At 39.8% G+C, this 19,898-nt stretch overlaps 1 protein-coding gene and 1 long non-coding RNA gene across 2 annotated transcripts in view; one reads left to right on the top strand and one right to left on the bottom strand.

Moving 5' to 3' along the window:
* The window catches only part of LOC105831717 (Krueppel-like factor 3), a 325,934-nt gene extending 314,616 nt beyond the window's left edge, over positions 1-11,318 (bottom strand). Inside the window, exon 1 of the mRNA XM_036291814.1 lies at positions 11,235-11,318. The gene's annotated coding sequence lies outside the window, so the exon portion shown is untranslated. The remainder of the gene's footprint in view (positions 1-11,234) is intronic.
* Positions 11,319-13,071: 1,753 nt separating this feature from the next.
* Positions 13,072-19,898, top strand: part of LOC118647271 — a 32,491-nt gene continuing 25,664 nt past the window's right edge. The window contains exons 1-2 of the long non-coding RNA XR_004964577.1: positions 13,072-13,196; positions 16,737-16,930. This is a non-coding gene — a long non-coding RNA (uncharacterized LOC118647271). The remainder of the gene's footprint in view (positions 13,197-16,736; positions 16,931-19,898) is intronic.

The raw sequence follows: 19,898 nt of genomic DNA, 5'->3' as shown, positions 1-19,898 counted from the left end.
AAAACAAAATATGAGTGATTTCTTAAAAAAAATCTGTAGTTTCCGTTAAATACACTAAAATAAAAGTTAATTTGATTAAATTTTTCTACTTAATTAAATTTCTTCATTTCAATTTATATTTGTATATTTCTGTTAAATATGTAAATATTTCAACATTTAATTTATGTATAATATTACGGCTATTTTTAACTTATAATTTATTACAGTTATCACATTCCTGAAAATCTGTAATAAATCATACAACCTGCGTAAACTAATAATATTGTAACTTGCGCATTTCTCAATCTGAGAAAATAATCTCTATAAAAAGAAACAATATAATAATGTTAAATTTTCCAACACGCTCGCTAAAATTACGTTTCAAGTGCGATTACAGGCAGCAAAATATACATTGCATGCTTTGCAATCTCGTTCAAGATCGAGGATAATTCTAGATTTTTTATTTAAAAACAGAATAATATATCGAGTAAAATATTATAGCACTTTATATAAATATAAATATGTCACAGTTTTACGACTATAGGCATCGTTTCCCAACATTTCTATCGTCACAAACGATGAATGCACTTTCATTTATCACTGTTATAGTGTTACATAAAACGAATAAAACAAATTGAAAAAAATAAAGATGTGACTTTCTAATTTCGTAATTTTCAAAAATACATTATTGCTCTCTTCAATATATCGTAATCTTTCAAAAATTCGAGACAAGTATCAAGAATAAAAGTTTAAAGCGCTTAACCGTACCGTAAAATAAGCTTAATCCGTACGCTTAATTCGATTTAAGAAAAGGTATCTACATTTACTGTATCATTAGATTCTAGATTTTCCTAAAGTATTCCTCAAACTAGCGTCACATATTCACGTATAATTTCAAATATTATCTCGTGTCATTTTCGTTTTCAATAGAGGAGAAGATGGTAATATGGCCATTTATATTTTATTTAATAACTTCGTTAATAATCAATGTTTTGAGTTAAAATTTTACAATTATATTCATCATAGTGTTGCTCATTAGATTTTCAATTCAAAGTTATAAAATATTTGTTATATATTATTTATAAAAATGTAACGATACTGCATAATGGGCCGAAGAGAAATAAGGAGGGTAACGACAAAAATAAATGTAAAAAAATTGTCATATTAGCGTCATTATATAACAGTAGGCTACTAAACAAATGATATCATAAATAATTACTAGAATTCGTCAACTAATAACGGAGATAATATGGATAGCCATATTATCCGCACTGGCCACATTACCACCTTCCCCTCTACTAAAGCGAAAGATACGTAATATTTCTACCTTCCGTTTCCTATTGCGGTTTCATCGATTATAAAGATCGATTCTAGGAAAATAATAAACGTGTATATGGACTTCTGAATTAATCCGAGAAAAGTGTCTACACATCGCGGATTAATTCGCCCGTATCCAGGTACTTACGGACGGTAGGTGTATCGACGAGGCGATCATTCCCGCGCTCTCGAGTACGCTACCGTTCGCCCCGTGATCGCCGCGCGCCGGCTTATCGCGCCGTCTAATCCTCTCCTCCGTAAGCCCGGCGGGGGGAGAAAGAGAAAGACCGTAAATGAAAAGAGTGCGGCGGTGTATAACCGGTGCCATGGTGTGTTGCCTGCCGTTGCTTAGAACGGCAATCGTAACGCACACAAGCAAATAACATGCGTATTACAAGTAACCCCAACACACACGTGCCCCGAGTCTTTTACTGCCCGGCACTAAAACCAACATTCGCATGCACTCGTTGCACCGCGCTGGCACGGTAATGAGGGACGCGGTCCGAGCTATTACGAGATGACGTGTAAATAGCGGGCGGTACACAATGCCCGCGGGAGAGAGAGAGAGAGAGGCCTCGGCGTCGGTTTTATCCCCCATCGGACGACGAGGGAGGGACACGCGCGTATATATATATATATCGCGGGCTATGCTGCTACAACGGCGACGACGGCGGCCGGTTTACGTAGAAGGGCAGCCGCAATTCGCAGAGCGAGTTGTACGTACTAACGCGCAGTTACGCGTTACAAGCTATTGTATCGCGACGAGCGCGATATAAATCGCTGATGAAAAATCGCGTTGACAAAGGATAGGCGAGCATCCGTCCGTCCGTCCGTCCGTCCGGCGAGGGAAAAATCCGCGCGCGGTGGACAAAAGAGCGCGCTCGACGATATCGCGCGCGCTGATAACGGCCGGCCGAGACTCGATACGTCTTATTAGTCAGAGGAGTTAATCATCGAGACTTACTGGTAGCGACATTTATTTTTTCTTTTCACGGCTGCCATCGCCATCGCCTTTGTCTCGTTGCCTCGGGCGTAAGCAAGCGGCGGCGACGACAGCCTCTTGTACGTGCAATCTTTATATCGCGATATTATTATTCGCAAATAAGAGGAATGTCTTAATCCCTCGGGGTCGTTGTAGCATTTGTAAGAGCCTGTGTACAGTTTCCTCGTTGATGTTAAAATATTGTAAGCTGATGTCCTCGCATTATTTCGGGATAATAAGGTGCGCGTGTATAAAGCGCGTGTTAAAAATTAATGGTACAACGACGACATGCGCGCGTTTCTCGTGAGTAAGCACACACCCACGAAATTTTAACAGATATTATTCTCGAGAATAAAAATAAATTACGACGATTAATTACTTGTAATGAAATACTTGCATATATGGAGGCGAGATAAATGCGTGCGGTATTTTTTATGGAAATATGACTAATCTACATGTGTATTCCTGGTAACGTATAGTTATAATTAAAATAAAATATTTAATATAATAAATTTCGAATCTTCAAATTTGTTCTCATTAATAGATAATCGTTTGCAAAATAAATGAATAGATTCGATTATTTTATTAAAATCTATAAAGAGTATATTTTTTACATTATTTTTTTATGGTAAAGCAACAGTTACATATATAAATGGATGGATCGTTTATCTAGAGCAATTGTACGATGCAACACATTGTTTAAGTAAACGCGAAGCTATTACCGAAAGAAAGCGAATGCAACTTTTAACATGGGTGTAGCCGTAGGCCTGCCAGTTGGAGGGTGACTAGGACGACACGGGGGACACGATATTGAACGGTAGCCGTCAGCGTGCGATCTTATTAGCCCGCATTGTATGCTAATGAGCGCTTGTCGCCTGTGATCCGTGTGCTTATATCGCGTTATATCGCCGACAGCGGTTCTCAGCGAATCGCGCTTTTCCGTCGCGCCGAGATAATTTATCGCCTTATCGCGGTCTCGTCGCGTGCTCCGTTGCACGCTCCCTCCGACATCCGTTATCGTCGAGACGACTCCCGAAGACTCGAGCGCGACGCTCTCGTCGACGACGTCTGCGATGCGACGAGACCTAATTAATCGGAATCGCCGATTAGAGGCGCGGTTTACCGACGTTCGCGCTTCGCGCGGAATCACTTGTTCTCGAAACGGACGGGAGAATGAGAACTGTTGCTAGGCGATTACGGCCGGATTACGGCCGATTTAACGCCCTAATACGTTTCGTTGACGAGTATAAAAAAAAGTTCCGGTAGGAGAAACCCGCGCTCAAAGGGTTACATAAAATTACACGCCTCTCTCTCTTTCTCTCTCTCTTTCTCTCTCTCTTTCTCGCAGCTTTACTGAAAAGTTCAGTCGGCAAACGCGAAAAGCAAAGGGACGTGAGAACGATGAAAAAGGGCCCCTCGTCATCGGTTGATAAACAATTTACGGTCTAGTCTAATCTCTTTTACGACCCTTTGCTGCACGCGATTTGAGTTTAAAGCGATGTAAATGGTGGGTATCTTCGTGACACTAAAACTTCTCCGCGAACATTATAATGGTGAACGTTATACACAAGAGGGAAATAATAATTTTCTAGAACTCAGAGAAAGAGAGAGAAAGAGAGTAGAACATTTTTAAATTATTTAGTATAAAAATCATTAATCACTAAGGAACAATGTGAATATTTCGGTTCGCCCTTACAATAACACCGTTTTAGTCGTTGTTACATGTACAATGTGTGACGTATGCAATTTTAACCAACTCTAAAGCATAGTTGGAACATTATATACGACCGATGAGGGCAAACTGTACGCTTTAATGGGCACGTAAATTTTTTTATGCGCCATTAAAATGATCATGAAAATGACCGCGCACATACACGCATATGCACGCACATCTTTCGCAAAGAACAGTGGGAGGAGAGAGAAAGAGAGAGAGAGCTTCTTAAGAAACGCAGAATAAAGCTTTAGCGCAATGAATTTTTCTGCGGACGACTGAAACGAGTGTAATTAACATTATGGCTGTTGTTGGTGGTTATCCGACTGTCTGTAAGCCGGGGCTCATCTCAGAATCACCGACCGACCACTCGGTTCGAGTGCGCGCGCGTGTGTGTGTGTATGTGTGTGTGTGTGTGTGTGTGTGTGCGCGCGCCACACAGGCGCGCACACACTACACCGGCTTACATAAGCGCCCGTACCATAACGTTCGTGCGATACGCTCTATGCAAAGACTGAATTAGATATCAACAATTAACCGAGTGAAAGTACAGTAACGTAAACCAACATTAGATATATATCTTGAATGTTCAATCTATATCAAGAGGGCGGGCCAGTAATTACCGTCTATAACACTCAGTATTCTCGTAATTCAAGGTGCAGGTCTTATTATGTCAACTTTATTATGCAATATACGCTCGCAGAATTTCTCGTCCGCGTATCTCGCGCGATTGCTCAAATGAAAGGCGCGCGCGCGGGTGTACGTATATGTGTGTGTGTGTGTATGTGTGTGTGTGTGTGTGTGTGTTTACGCGAGCGTATCTTCTTTCCGTTTCGTCTTCAATATGTTCCGCGAGGTTGCATTACTCCAGCTGACCTCTTAAATTACGTTATTCCCCGTCTTGTTTCCGACGCGTGGGCTAGTTTTCACCTGTAGTATTCAAATCGTTACATTTTCGCTTAAAATCCATCGCTCTTCGATAATAGAAATTCTTTTTGACGTAAAAAAAAATCCTCGAGTTAAAGAAACTTTAAAGTGAGTGTAAAGCCGAATGCGACGTGCTTTACCAAACTGACGTTTGTAGGATATTAAACGAGATAGTGTCAACACTCGACGGTCTGATCGGTGTGCCAAATCTCGACGCGGCCACATCAGTGGATTAATATGAACATGTTTCTCTGCATCGGTAGCTAAATTATGTCCGGCATAGGAAGACAGAGATAGAGATAGAGATAGAGATAGAGATAGAGAGAGAGAGAGAGAGAGAGAGAGAGAGAGAGAGAGAGAGAGAGAGAGAGAGATCGCGCGGTGACGGACATCGTAACACGTGCACATCGAGAAATCCCATCTCGAGGACGGGATCAGGGATCAGGGTCTAGGCGTCGTCAACGTAGCGAGATATATACGAGGCGCGCGGCGCGTCGACATAATTATGCTACGCACCGTCAGGTAGATGAAGCCGATACGGACGCGCGGAGGCCGTTTAAGCGCCTCCGAGAGCATAAATAATCCTATTAAACGTGTCACTGGTTGTGTCAACAATCTGACAGGCAGCAGCCTATCTCGGTTGCTCAGGTATGCATGCGTGCGCGCGCGCGCGCGCGATACTCGGTTACGCAGATACGCGCGTTTAACACGTGGGTCGGCCGTACAAGCGTCAATGTCAGGAAGTCACGGAAGTGATCTCATCGGCGAGGACGGGAGCGCGACGGACGGGTATGTGCATACGCTGGCATTATGCAATGTCCATTATTCTGCGTTACCCGTGGGTGGGCGCGCGCGCGCGCGCGCGCGCGCGTGTATTAATTCGCTCGTAAAAAGCCGCTGTAAAGCTCGCGCGTGATAAGGAGAAAAGATGGGGGGATGAGAGGGAGGCGGAGGGGTCCGATCACGTCGGGACCGATGGCATTTCGAGTGCCGCGGCTCCGATCTCTTCGCTAGAAATTGAACAAGAACGTCCGTTTTACAGTTAAGAGCTGCGCGCGCGCGTCGCGGCTCGCCACCTGTTTGTCCGTTTGGCTGTTCCGCAAGCCACTCCACGGGCGACTTTGCCGACTCGATGTGCGGGTAAATAAGGTGTACGCGACGTGGAACACGGCGCGCGCGGGACTCGAGTGCCCGCCGTCGAGGAGGGCCCGGACGCGCTACGTGTGCAAGGTGTCACTGGAGAGTGATTTTTAATTTCGTCTAGAGATTATTTGTGTTATTTGCAGTCAACGTTTTCTCAACGGGAACGTCGCGGCATCGATATCCTTTGAGCTGTCGGCAAATAAAAATGTACAGTTTTACGGCCTGTAAAATATTAAATCTCGCGGATGAACGGCGAGATATATATATATATATTTTTTTTTAACGCTCGGCTTCACGCGGGCGAACTTTAGCTTCGTAAAATTTTGATTCTATTGTTCCAATATTCGAATATATGCAGCAGGCTGTTAACTTGCCGTAAAAAAAAAAAAGATGAGACATTTATATCTTAAAAGACATTGTTCAATATCCTTTCATTGATTTAAAGTCGCGTCGAATATGAAATGTGACCGTCCAAGTTTTTCTTTTCCTATTTACCAAGATTACAGATAGATATCTAAACTATAAATCAGGTAGACACATTAGCGCGCGGTGAAAACATCGGTCATTGAAGCGACGGCAGATTTGATTGATAAAGAGATTTCTCCAAAGTGGTACATCGCTTTTAAATGTACAGGCCATTGCCTAATTAGGAGCCGCGCATACGACTCACGGACAATTTCTCGCGCGTTTCTAATGCGAGAAAAAAAGGTACACATAAAACTCCAGCCGCGCGGAGAGGTCGTGGCAATTGGGTCAGAGATTACGCTCGTGTCGCTTGATAGTCGAAACCGTTAATGAATTAGGAAACAGTTTTTCCAGTTTGCAAGCTTATTCATTCATATTAATAAAAGCTGATTTTTATACTAACAAAAAGTACGTATCTACAATTCTGATGACACTTGCAATTTTCATTTCAGTATCCATGAAATCCAATTGTTAATTGATTAAATTTTTTATTTCAACAAAATTTCTTTTCACTGCCTTCTTGTGTTAAGAATCTAACACTGTTTAAGAAATATAATAAAATATATAATATGTGACCTCAAGGAATTTTACTATACTTTTTAGTAAAATTTACTAAAAGTATAGTGAAATTTACTATGCTTTTAGTACAGTTTACTAAAAATATAGTAAATTTTACTAAAAAATATAGCAAAATTCCTCGAGGTTATATATTTCCCACAATTATTCAAATTTTGAGGGTAAATTTTAAGAGAAAATTCTCTCCGTGTAAAAATAATAGCTCTGCGAAACTTTAAATCTTAAAGCGGTCGCTAGATATTCAATATTATTGTGCAATATTGTTATGCAAATATTGAATGTCTAGAAGCCGCTTAAGTTGAAATAGGTTGTATCTCTTCGATGCGAGACGTGGAAATAACGTATGCGTTCTCAAAATCCAATTTATCATCTCGTAACCTAGCCAGATTTAGAAAAGAGCAAAGGTCTATAAAGGTTCACATCTAACGGGTCGAGTTTCTCACGCGAGGCCAAAACCTCGACCGTTAAGATCGTCGATGTCGGTCACCATAAATTTAATTAAGATCACCAACCTGAGAAGGGAATTTAAAACGGAGCATGGCTGGCAAAGTTATGAATAAAAAAGGTAATCGTATATGCATTAGAGGAGACGTGCTATCTCGATAAAATACAAGAATGATACGTGCCGTCAAACATCGCGCCTATTCCCAACCGGATAGAAAAGAGACACGAAAACGGGAAGAGACGGGAAAGAGGAAGAAAGAAAGAGAGAGAGAAAAAAAGAAGGGGAGTGAGACCGAACCATTCCTTGATGCCGCCGGACTCTCACGTTAGACGCGAGATTAACAGTATACTTCACGTAGGCTATAACTTTCCGGACACGCTTCGACACGAGGCTTTGTCGCCGGTACTTCCTCCCTCCTCCACCATCCCCTCCCCCCTCAGTGGCAAACCCTTCATAAACCTGACAATTACACCCGAAGCCTGCGCCTGTGCCCGACCGCCGAGAGAGTCGCAAATGAAATAACTACGAGCGGCTAATAACCGCCGCGCCTCCCGCACACCCGTCGTCCTTTCCCGTCGCGGCCACGAGAGAGGAAATGTTACTCGCCTCGGGGTCGCATCGCCGCGAGTAAACTGAATTAAGAACGTGCGACCGCAAATTAAGACGCGTGTACGCGGCGCGTATATTACACATAGGCGTATAAGGTTTCGCATTCGTTGCAGCGCGGACCACCCCTGCGATAACGAAACATTTGTCTTCGTCAGTGGCGCGAGACCAGAATTCGTCGATTCGTAAAAGTGCCAAGTTCCATTAATTTCCGTGATATCCGCATTAATGTGTCATAAATTTTTCCGTTCTTCAAAAAAAAAAAAAAAAAAAAAAAAAAACACCGATGATCAAGTTCTATTTTACATATTACGTAATTATTATAATTTCCAATTTACCCCTTCATCTACCTGTAGCTACGCGGACAAAGTAATACCTTAACGCGACGTTTTTCCACGTTGGCATTCGGAGATACGGCGTACGACAGAAAATTCAGCATTGTTATTTCGATCGTAACATTATTCCATTGCGTATCGTCCGCTTGAACGAAAAATAAAGCAACGGGCAATAAAAGAATGACAGTTACGCCCTCCCGTAAAATACTTTACGGCCACTTCTCTGATTCCTCGAGCTTTTGAATACGTCATTCACGTGGTTTTAATACATGCGCTCCTATCGCGATAAAACGATCGCGTCTGTGCATAATCGTCGCGCCTCTTATCGTGCCCGCGTGCGGCAGACTCGCATCGACAAATTAATATACGCACTAATACGGATATACGTGGCGCGATCGAGCGTCCACTTGAAAAGGGAATACCCGGCTCCCTCGTGGCAGATAGGCAGGATCGACCTTCGTCGACGACCGCGCCGAGAATTCGCGATATCCGGAGAGAGAGAGAAAGAGAGATTTATTTACTGAATAAATTCTTATAAGCGCGCACTCGGTTTGCGATTAAAAAAAAAAAGGAGGAGGCTCGATTGTTGACAAAGCGTTACACGATACGATGCGAGAGATAATCAGTGCGTTGCATTCGCGCACTCATCGCCAAGTGTGTTTATCGCATGCGAACGGATAACGTTCCGCTTAATATCGATCACGGCTAAATGCGTATATTGATTGCCAATGTCCACTTCCTGTCCCTCTCATCTCTCCCTTCCCACTCTCTACAAACCGGATGGACGTTGATGCGCATATGCAGCATAGCATCAAAGATTTCGCTGATCGGTCCGTTATCAAATCTATCCCGTCGTATTATAAGTTTATCACCGTCAATAGCCACGAGTAGTAGCGGTTCTCTAGTACCCGGCTGGAGGAGGCAAGGTAGATTCGAACCTCTACCTCGCGTTTAATATTCATAATTCGTAACGGAGCGCGGCGTAATCGCGAGTATGTAAGAAACGGACGCTCCTTCCCGGAGGAGGTCATTCCAAGTGCAAAAGTTGGAAACGAGCGACCGCGACGGCGAAGACGACGACGACGGCGGCGACAACGACGACGAGTCTTTCCCAAGTTGCATTCCGACGAACGGGCGGCAGGGAGGAGGAGGAGGAGGAGGGAGGACGAAGGTAGATAGAAGGCGAAGATCGATAGAGGTTCGTCGACTCCGCGACTGACCGACGACTCGTGCTTCCGATGTCGATGGGTTTAGTTCATAACTTTCCTGGCGAGTCCCGGAAGCCCCGAGTGGCCGCGGTAGCATCGAGCAACCCGGGATTTGCATAATCGTAAACAAGTCGGACGTCAATAAATCCAAGACGCGCGAGATGAAACGGTGCTTCCCGAAAGAGAACGTCCCGGAACACTAGCTACTTAAATACGCGTGGCGTTACTCGTTTCGGAATTTTTCATCGAGCGAATCGATACAACGAAGAGGAAAAGCGATTATTATTATTATTATTATATCTTTTTACTGGAATCTTACGTCATCCAGACTACCTCAGTCTAACCAAATTTAAATTTTTCGGAGGTAAAAGAAGGGTGTTACGAAAAGACTGATTTTTCAGTGCTCGAGGAAAGTAAAATAAAATCTTGTTATAGTTTTTGAGATGAACAATTGGATCTATTATAGTTAAAATAACGTTTGCACTTCCCATGAGACGGAAACACAAAATCAAGTTTAACTGAAGGAACGCGTTGCACATAATAGAAAACATTTTGTATTTATGTTAAAAACTTTGCTGAAACCTTTGTGTTAAATTGTCAATATACCCGAGCATTAATTAATTTAACATAACGTAATGTTATTTACAAATTTTGTATTAAATTGATATTCAACACTTCTTAGTGTCAATACAATATAGGTGCGTAGATAAATAAACAAATAACATAAAGATAGTAACAGAACAGTGGAACTTTGAAACATTAGTTCTAAGATAGAGGTAACTAAATAAAACGTACGTGTCTGTCTCTCTTTCCCAACATATATAATAAATGTCAATTTTACTCAAAAAATAACATGCTAAAAAATGTTACAGTTTATTTTCAAATTGTTATATTTTTTATGCTAATTTTGTAAAGCGTAGTTATTCCTGGGTCGCTCCATGGTGTGACATTTTAAAAGTACAGCATATTCTACAAAAAAATGCTACACCTAAGAGCGAAAACATCAAGCTCGACGGAAAGTTTTCGTACACAGCGCCGACGGTTCGCTAGGTGGGGATGGAAACCGCCTGGAACTCGTTCATGCAAACCATATGTATATCGTCCGATATTTCTCTGCTAATAAAAGTTCGAAACACGATGTATCTGGCGAACGAAGCCACGCGTTTCCCCGACTTGATTCCAAATTTTACGCGTTCCCGTCTCGTAATTTTGACCTAGCAACATCGGATCGTCACAAAAACTACGGGTCAAAGCGGTCAAACGACGAATAACATTCCACTATTCGCATGCTTAATACGTAGTTCACCTAACCCGTTACACCTCGACGCTCGTCACGGCAAAATTCGACTTTGAATCTGACGGGAAAAAATGTCACGAGAAAACCGAGAGAGCAGCCCGCTTAGCGCTTATTTCGGCGTACGTGGACAACACTCGCGTCGAAGGTAACGACGATAATCATAATTTCTACGATCGAGCGGTGTCGGCCATCTTGCCTCTATTTCGCGAATAGTACGGACGCCGAGATGGGTCAAGTACTCACCAAACTCCTCTCCTCCTGCGGATCCGTGGTCGCCTTCGGGAACACTCTCTCCCCGTTTTGTTGCGCCTTGCGTTTTGTTCCTCCCGCTCGAAACCTCCGAGCGAGCGCCTATCACAGACTTTTCACCTTCCCGCGACCGTTCGGCACTACCAACGCACACTTAATTCCCGTGCGTCACTCTCGACGGCGAGTCCGAGTCCTTCTCCTCTCTTACTCCCTTACTGTCCCCGAGGGGGAACACGTCGGCGAGGCACACGATGAACAACACGATTGTCACAGACAAGCGCGGGCGACTCCACTCGCGGAATCCGCATGCACCCGCGCTCCGGCGTCCTCCCGCTCCGCGGGAGCCTCCGCGACAACGACGCTTCGTGTGTCCGACGCGGATCACAACTCGCGCGCAACTTCACGGCGTTGGATGTTTGAAAATTTTCAAACGACAGTTACCCTGCCACTGATTGCACGGTCGGCAGGTGGCGCTTGATGAACCGGAGCAAACGCGCGCCCGTGTTGTTTTGAACGCTTCGGCGCCGCGAGAGGCGAAAGACAAGGGTACCTCGTTCGGCGTACTGTTTGTTTGTTTGTTTGTTTTTTTTCCTTCTCAACTCACAACTGGTCATATCAACTCACATATTACTCTCGCGCGACGTCTTTCACGCGCCGCTGATCCGCGATCGGCGAATCTCGCGCTTGAATCCCGTGACGGGCATAATCCGATGGTCGAACTTCTCGTCTTCTCTCTCTTTCTCTTCTCTTTTGTCGTGACCGCGAGAGAGAGAGAGAGAGAGAGAGAGAGAGAAAGAGAGATGCGTCGTCGGTTGTCCGCGCTCCGTTGTCGTCTCGCGGCAACGTTCACGTCGATGCGCGCGGTAATCGGCAATCACACCACTGGCCGGATCATCTCGTCGCGGGCGACAACGTGGACGACGTGGATGACGACGGTGACGACGGTGACGACGACGACGACGACGACGACGACGACGACGCGTTTACTCGTCGGCGCTGACACGCGCGCGTCGGTACTACGCGACGATCGCTCGTCACGAGTTGCCGGCACGACGACGGCATGGCGGGACACGCGGGGCGCGCTCGCGCGCGGGCGCGCGCGCGCGTGCGTTTCCGAGCCGGCGACGAGAGAACACACACATACACACATACACACCACACCACCCGGGGGGAACCGTCCTCCAGTAGCCGTCGTAGCCGGCGCACCGGCGTCGATGCTGGCCGCGCGCGCGGCGACGGAAACGCGGACGACACGCACGACAAACAACGCGCGAGACGATGCGACTGGCGACTGGCGACGATGCGCGACGACGGCGGGCGACGATGACGGGCGCGAACGGAGAGTGACGACGACGCGCGGACGGAGCCGCTGGTGGCCGACTGCCGCCGACGGATGCCACCGACGAACGGCCGGCTGAACGGACGGACGGGTGGGTGGGTGGGCGGACAGGGTGCGCGCTCAGTACGATCAGCTGATCGCCACGCGCGCGCTGCCGATGCTATACGGTATAACTTGAGACGACGTCAGCAGCGATCGGCTCCGGTTCCTCCGCCGCCGGTGGGGTAGTTGCAGCACCCGCGACGACTCATCTCTTTTGTGTGTGTGTGTATATGTTTGTGTGTGCGTGCGTGCGTGCGTGTGTGTACGTATGTGTGCACCGCGGCACAGCGGCGGCTCTCGCTTCTTCCTGGCGTGTATATATGTATACCGTGCACACGTGCGACGATACCGCGCACGCACGTGTCGAGTAATTTACAGGAATGTTTTTCTCTCTATCTTTCTCTTTCACGTAGCTCTCAGTATTCTCTCCTTCTCTTTGTTCCTCTCTAGAGCTTCTATTCCTTTGGAGCGCGGCGGGGGACGCAGGGTGACACGTGCGAGAGAGGAGCAGGACGGAAGAAGGCGGATTGAGAAAGAGGTAGACGAGAAGAGGGAGAAAGAGAAAAACAAAACAGGTGAGAAAGAAAAGAGAGGAAAAAGAATGTCGTCGTGTATCGACCTAAGCACCTAAAGCGCGACTCGTCACACGGCTTGAACGGCTTGAGCGACGGCCGAGCGCGTGACAGGAAGGAAAATCACGAGGCGAGCGTGGTGGTGGCGCGAGCGACAACGTACGCCATCCGCTCGTGTCGGCAGCCGGGCGTGCACTGCCTTCCCGAGTCGTCGGTTGGTTCTCCATCCTCGACTCCGGCTGGCTGGCTGGCTCGCTCGCTCGCTCGCTCGCTCGCTCGTTCGCTCGGTCGTTCGTTCGTCCGCTCGATCGCGCGCGACCGGAGACCGGAGATCGCCGCCACTCGCCTGTATCGCGTGCGCCGCAACGACGACGGCGGGGTATCGCACGCGGTAGAAGGATAGGCAATCAATTAGGACGATGCTGTCCAAGATTCGTAATTTTGGCCTTTAAATTGAAATGTATCGGTACCTATTGTTATTCCTTACTACACAGCTATTTTCCCGTTGCGAGGCGCGTGACGCTTGGTCTCAGAGACAAAATTGGATTTTGTTTGACATCGTTAATAATTTTTGATGTGTGTCATTCGTAATCTCTGATCGATAATGCGGAAAATTATTAGCAGATCTAATATTAGATGTAATGGATAGTATTAATTATGTATAATCTGTTCTGTTACGTCATAATTATATAATAAATTTGTGTGTGTATCTTAAAATTTGCATTTTATAGGTATTATGGCATATATTTATGAATTTTTGATAATTATGTGTATTAAAAATAATATCTTTTAGGATTAGTATATACTTTTTTTAATGATGAATGATATACATCAAAAACTTTTAACTATCTCAGACTAAAATAAATGTCGCGCTACAACTCTATAAAATTAAGAGTATGTATAAACATCGATGCATTTCAATTTGTATCTAAAAACTGCAAATTCTAGATAGTACTTAATTAGGAAATATCAATTGATATCAAACTTCTTGGGAACATAGAAAAGAGGTGACTTGATCTTTTTTATTAAAGCCTGACTTTTCGATCAGCAACCATAATCTGGATCAACCTTAACTTTAAATATTACTTTCTTATCTGCTATACAAAATTAATAATTTGCACAAAAGAAAGCGTGAACTCGGACTTCGCGGATGACTCGTGATATTTAGTTTGTAAGTTAGATTAAAATTAGAAAATGAGTTCAGTGTTAAGGGTCAGTTTTTTATAATGAAATTGTAATCCTAAGGGAAAACAATAAAGATTATACACACATACATAATAATTTGCATATACTATTCTAAAAATGTAGAACAGAGATATTTTATTTTTATTAAATTTAGATACCTTTATTTTGTTATCAATGATAATAACGATAATTAGAATTTATTTCTTAGCATAATTTAATGCTAGAATACTAATCAATATTTTATAAAATTTGAAATAAAATTTTAAAGCAATATCAAATGCAAATAAAAACAGAAATAAAAACGTTGAAGTAGGTAAAACATACAATTTTTCACACACATTGAAAGCTTTCGTAATGTCATGCGTTTCGAAATTCTAAAACTAGACACGCGATAAATAATAGTATTCTTCCGAAATGGAAATTGCTGTACACAATTCATGTATTGATTCGTGCCAAGCATAAAATTTTGTCAATAATATAAAAGTAAATATACATCTCTTCTGAAATATATATAACAAAGGAATATTAAAAATACAGCTCTTTTAGGACAAAAATAGTAAATAAAAAATGCAAATTTTTCGATATTCTGTTACCATAAATAAGATCGTTACCATAAAAAAGATAGAACAGATTATTTAAATGTTTAAACGTTTAAACATATTTAGTCTGTTATCTACTAAAATAACTTATGAAAACCACAAGTGCTATATACACTTAGCAAGGATTAGACGCATTGCGGCATTATTATACGAGAGCGTTACTTTATGACTTTAGTTATCCTGACGTCCGTTCTACAAAAGTTCCCGCAATGATCGTGAATTTATCGACTTGTAGAAAGTCTGAACTTTTCAATTGAAATCGTTCTGGATGTTTGAGTCGCTGAGTGTCTTTCGTTAACGATTTACAGAACGATGCAATAGCGTGACTATGTGTTTATGACGCGACGCTTTCTTCTTTATTCAAATCACATAATATAATTTCGCTATACTGGAATTATACAGTAACGCATGTATAGAAATCAAGTTTAAAAAAGTACGTAATTGACGAGCGGAAAAGTTGACCCGCAATTTAACCGCGCCTCTGTTTCCGGTTGCAATATAAAGAGAAAAAGAGAGAGAGATGATCTTAATTATGATTCATGTTAATTAATGTTGATGAGACCTGTTTATGCGATGTACATGCGTGTACAACAGACTTACGTAAGAATACAAACGCAAGATCGAACGGAGAGAGAATCTTTAACACGCGGGATGAAGAATTTGTTGATGAATGGCCGTTGCCCGCGTATGTGGGTGTCGCTATTCGAGTATTTCTAAGTGAGATCAATCCGAGACTTTTTTTGTGCGTACGTCGGTGAATATGTGTGTGATCGAGTGTAGACGAATCAATGGCCACGCCTTTGGGAATCGGGCGCCGCGCCAGACGTTGCCAGCCGAAGACAAAGACACCCACGTGCGAATTGTATCTCCCTCTCGATCCGAAAAATCCTCTAGGAAACTATCTCCGATAATTGCCGTTCCAAGAAACTAGAAGTATGACCGATTCATATTATCCCGTTCCTCTTATGCTCTCTCGCATGAGGTATGTATGTATTGTTAGTCATCGCGCGGCCTGAATTCTTTCCTGCTTGCCTACATAGAGGTGCATCAGACAATCCTCTCAGCATCACACCTTGATTTACAATATTATTAAATTGTCATTACGAATATGAATATTTCGTACTTTCATATGCTGACGTTTTATTTTGTTACAACTTTCATATCTCAATAAAACTATTTTTGATAAAATACTGTCACAGAATCAAATCGTGCCATTGTTAAATTTCTTTAAGAATTTATAAATGAAAGTATCTATAGTAAGAATAGATATTTATTTGTTTGCATAATGTATTGCCATCGAAAGTTTTTGTCGATTGTCCTTCATTCGATTCAGTTAGATAATTGTTACATAATATATTGTTTTATTTTATTAATTGTTACATAATATATTTTCAATTTTGTCACAGTATTTTGTCAAACGTTTTACTTGAAAAGATTTAATAAATAAAAACTTATACAAAAATAATGCACAAAACTAGTTTGAAAGCTTTTAATTAATTTTTACTCGTAAATCTTTTCATTACTAAAATAGAGATTGTATTATATCAAAACAAAGCTTGTCTTGTGCATAATTTTGATAATGTTTTGTATATAAATTTTTCGAAATACATACATTTGTCCAAATGTAGAACTAATATTAATAAAAATCATAAAACTATGATACAAAGATCTGGAAAAACATCAAAGAGTTTCTTAAGGTACCAAGATAAATTTCAAGCTTTCATAGTTTTATTTAACCCAAAATGTATGTCTGTTCGAGGTCTCAGCGTTCACTCCCGGAACCCTGCAGCGCAGAGTCGACTTATTAGATGCGTGAGAATGCCCATAAACCAAGGGTTGTCGTGCAAAGTGCAGCATTATGCGCGAGAATGGATCGCCCGAAGTGATGCATATTCTTCGCATGTGCGATCGTGACACACCGACTCGACTTCGTGGGTGAACCGAATATAACAGGTAAGGTGAACGAATTTTTATGCCATCAGCGTGAATTCCGCCTTGTTGTTTGCGCGTGATGAGACGGAAGCGTGTTGAGATCGGCTTTAAAATTACCGTAAACCGTGCGACTCGCGTAAACGTGCCAGCGCTAAACGTCTCGATAACGATTCGTGAGAATTTTAAGAAGTCTTACTTCTATGCGTGCACTCGTGACTTTCCTACGATCGAACGTGGGATTTTCTTTGAACATCGGATTAACACACACTTTTGATATTACATACATTACATCAAATTTATTATTAATAAATGTAACATTTAATTTTGATTATTCTTTTTCCGATTTGATAAAATTCTGCTCTAAACTTCGAGTGAAAAGAAACATATTATTTATGATAAAAATAAGGCAATCTATTCGCAATACAAATTACGGTAATTTTTAATTTCTTTTTTAACAAATATTTCTTTTAATTATTTATATATATTAATAATTGATACATTCGATTATTAATTATTAATATTTTTTTTTACTTGACAATGTTTACATATCTAAAAGAGAAACAGTTAATTTTTTAAACATTTTTATTAATTTAAGAATGATTTTAAATAAATGCATTATTTATAAAATTAGATCACATAAAATATTATAGAGAGGTACATACATCATCGGAATACGTTGTAAAAATTTTTTTAATGAATATAGTAACTTATGGAAACCAAGTAACTACCGCCATCTATCCTTTCAAAGGAATATGAAGTTCTTCATATTTATATAGCAAATAAAAAGATACTTGTACAATATTATATCTTTAAAGAATAAATATTTTACTTATATTAATAATTAATAATAATTATATTAATGTTATTATAATTATTAATTATATTATTTTATTATTAATTTAATAATCATGCATAGAGATAATCAACTAAAGTTTTCAACAAGACTTCTGAAGCAAATTACGTTGTTAATAATTTATTGTATTATTAAAAATATATATAAAAAGGCTGATATACTTATGTAAAAGTTACGTTTTAGTAACTTGCCAAAAATAATATACTGTTTTACATAAAATTTACTTTTTTAAATAATTTTTTCAAAATTATTAATAAAATTTAATTTTTTATCTCTTAAGTAAGTCAAATTAAACATCTAGACTTCATACTTTTATGTATAATTTGAATGTTATCTAATATTGCTAACATTGTTAATTTACATTGCTTGTAGTCGATATAATCTGTCGGCAATTCATCTACGGCAGGTATACGTACAATGTTATATTGTATTTCAAGATATTTTATTTTAATATTAAATATATGTCATTATTTAAAACTTTGCACGTTTACACTGATAACTATATTACTACTAATTATATTCTTTTGAAAATATATTTATATATATTATATTACACTAACACTTTAGTCTTTATACTATTATATTTAATATTAATTATTACATAGAACAAGTAGCGTGCTCTAAAGATAACTTGCTAAATTCTACATAATTCTACATTAACTAAATTCTATCTTAATGATAATATAAATATGATGATTAAAAGTAATTTTATACAAAATAATTTTAGCGATATTATTTTTAGTGGAGAAAACCTTTTATGAGAGAAAATTTTACGAAAAACTATCTTTTCTTAATTTATAAGTTATTTTTAATAATAATAAGCGTGATAACAATTAATTAATATTTTATTAATTAATTGAAATATTTAATATTTAATATTTTATTAATAATTGAAAACTTTTATACAAACAAATAAATTAAAGACTTTGTGATGGACGACAAGACAAAAATTTCAAGATCTTGTCTTGTCTTGTCTGATTTTTCAAGTAAAAAACACCAATTTCTTTGTATTAATAATGAACATTCTTTATTAAAAAATCTCATACACTTTTATGTAAATTTTAATAATTTAATTAAACAACAATTTTTTAAATTATAGTTGATAAATTATGTCAAAAAATTGTCTAACTATAATAAAATTTTATATCAAATTTATTGTTCACTAATTCTAAATTATAATATTTATATATAATTTATTTAGTTAGCGAATTATTTAATCACGAAGAATCCTAATTGAAGAGTTTGATTATTTATGATATCAAATTTTTTGTTACTAAAAATAGTTTTCGACAATTTTTAATCAAATCATTGTGTGCTTTTTCATCCTATAAGAAAAATACAATGAGTATGAAGTACAAGCGTATACAAAACGCTTTATTAGAATTAAACAAATCACAGTAAAATGATAGAATCGATTAAAAAAAAGTAATACAAATAAAAATTAAAAAATGTTAATAGTTAGAGTCAATATTAATTTCTTCGACAAGTATGCAACGTATGTAGTCAAAATTTATAGTTTAGTTAATATTAACTGAATTGTGATAAATAAAAATATTTATTTATTTAAAAATGCGTTTTTGTTCAAATATATTTAATAATTGATATTTTATGAATTTCTTCTGTGTAGTTAGTTAATATTTGTCTATTAAAAATATATTTTTTAAATAATTTTTATAAAAATATTTCAAAAACTTTAACAAAATTAGAATGTAAATAAATCAATATTTTTATTTATAATATCTAGATTTTATTAAAATTTATACATATATCTATAAATTTTATAAAATTTATAATATCTATAATTCTATATACATATATATACATATATATATATATATATATACAGGGTATCCTAAAACATGTGGGTCAACACTCGTAAAAAGATAGAAGGGATTGAGATGAACATAAAAGTCCAATATTGTCTTGGGTTAGGTCTACCAATAATCCAGATATTAACGTATGGAATCTGCAAATAATCAAATTAATTTCTATCGTAATTGTGAACAGCAAATTAATGAAAGCTTATCATACATTCACGATAGATTTTTTTCTTTCATGTTATGGCTCGAGCGGATCGAGCTCTTCCCTCGGCACGCTCTTATTCGTATGATTTGAAAAATTAATACCTCGATTATC

Source organism: Monomorium pharaonis, chromosome 9 (genome assembly GCF_013373865.1).
Source record: "Monomorium pharaonis isolate MP-MQ-018 chromosome 9, ASM1337386v2, whole genome shotgun sequence".
Classification (NCBI taxonomy): Eukaryota; Metazoa; Arthropoda; class Insecta; order Hymenoptera; family Formicidae; genus Monomorium; species Monomorium pharaonis.
Note: the sequence above shows the minus strand (reverse complement) of the source record. Positions and strands in the feature narration are given on the sequence as shown.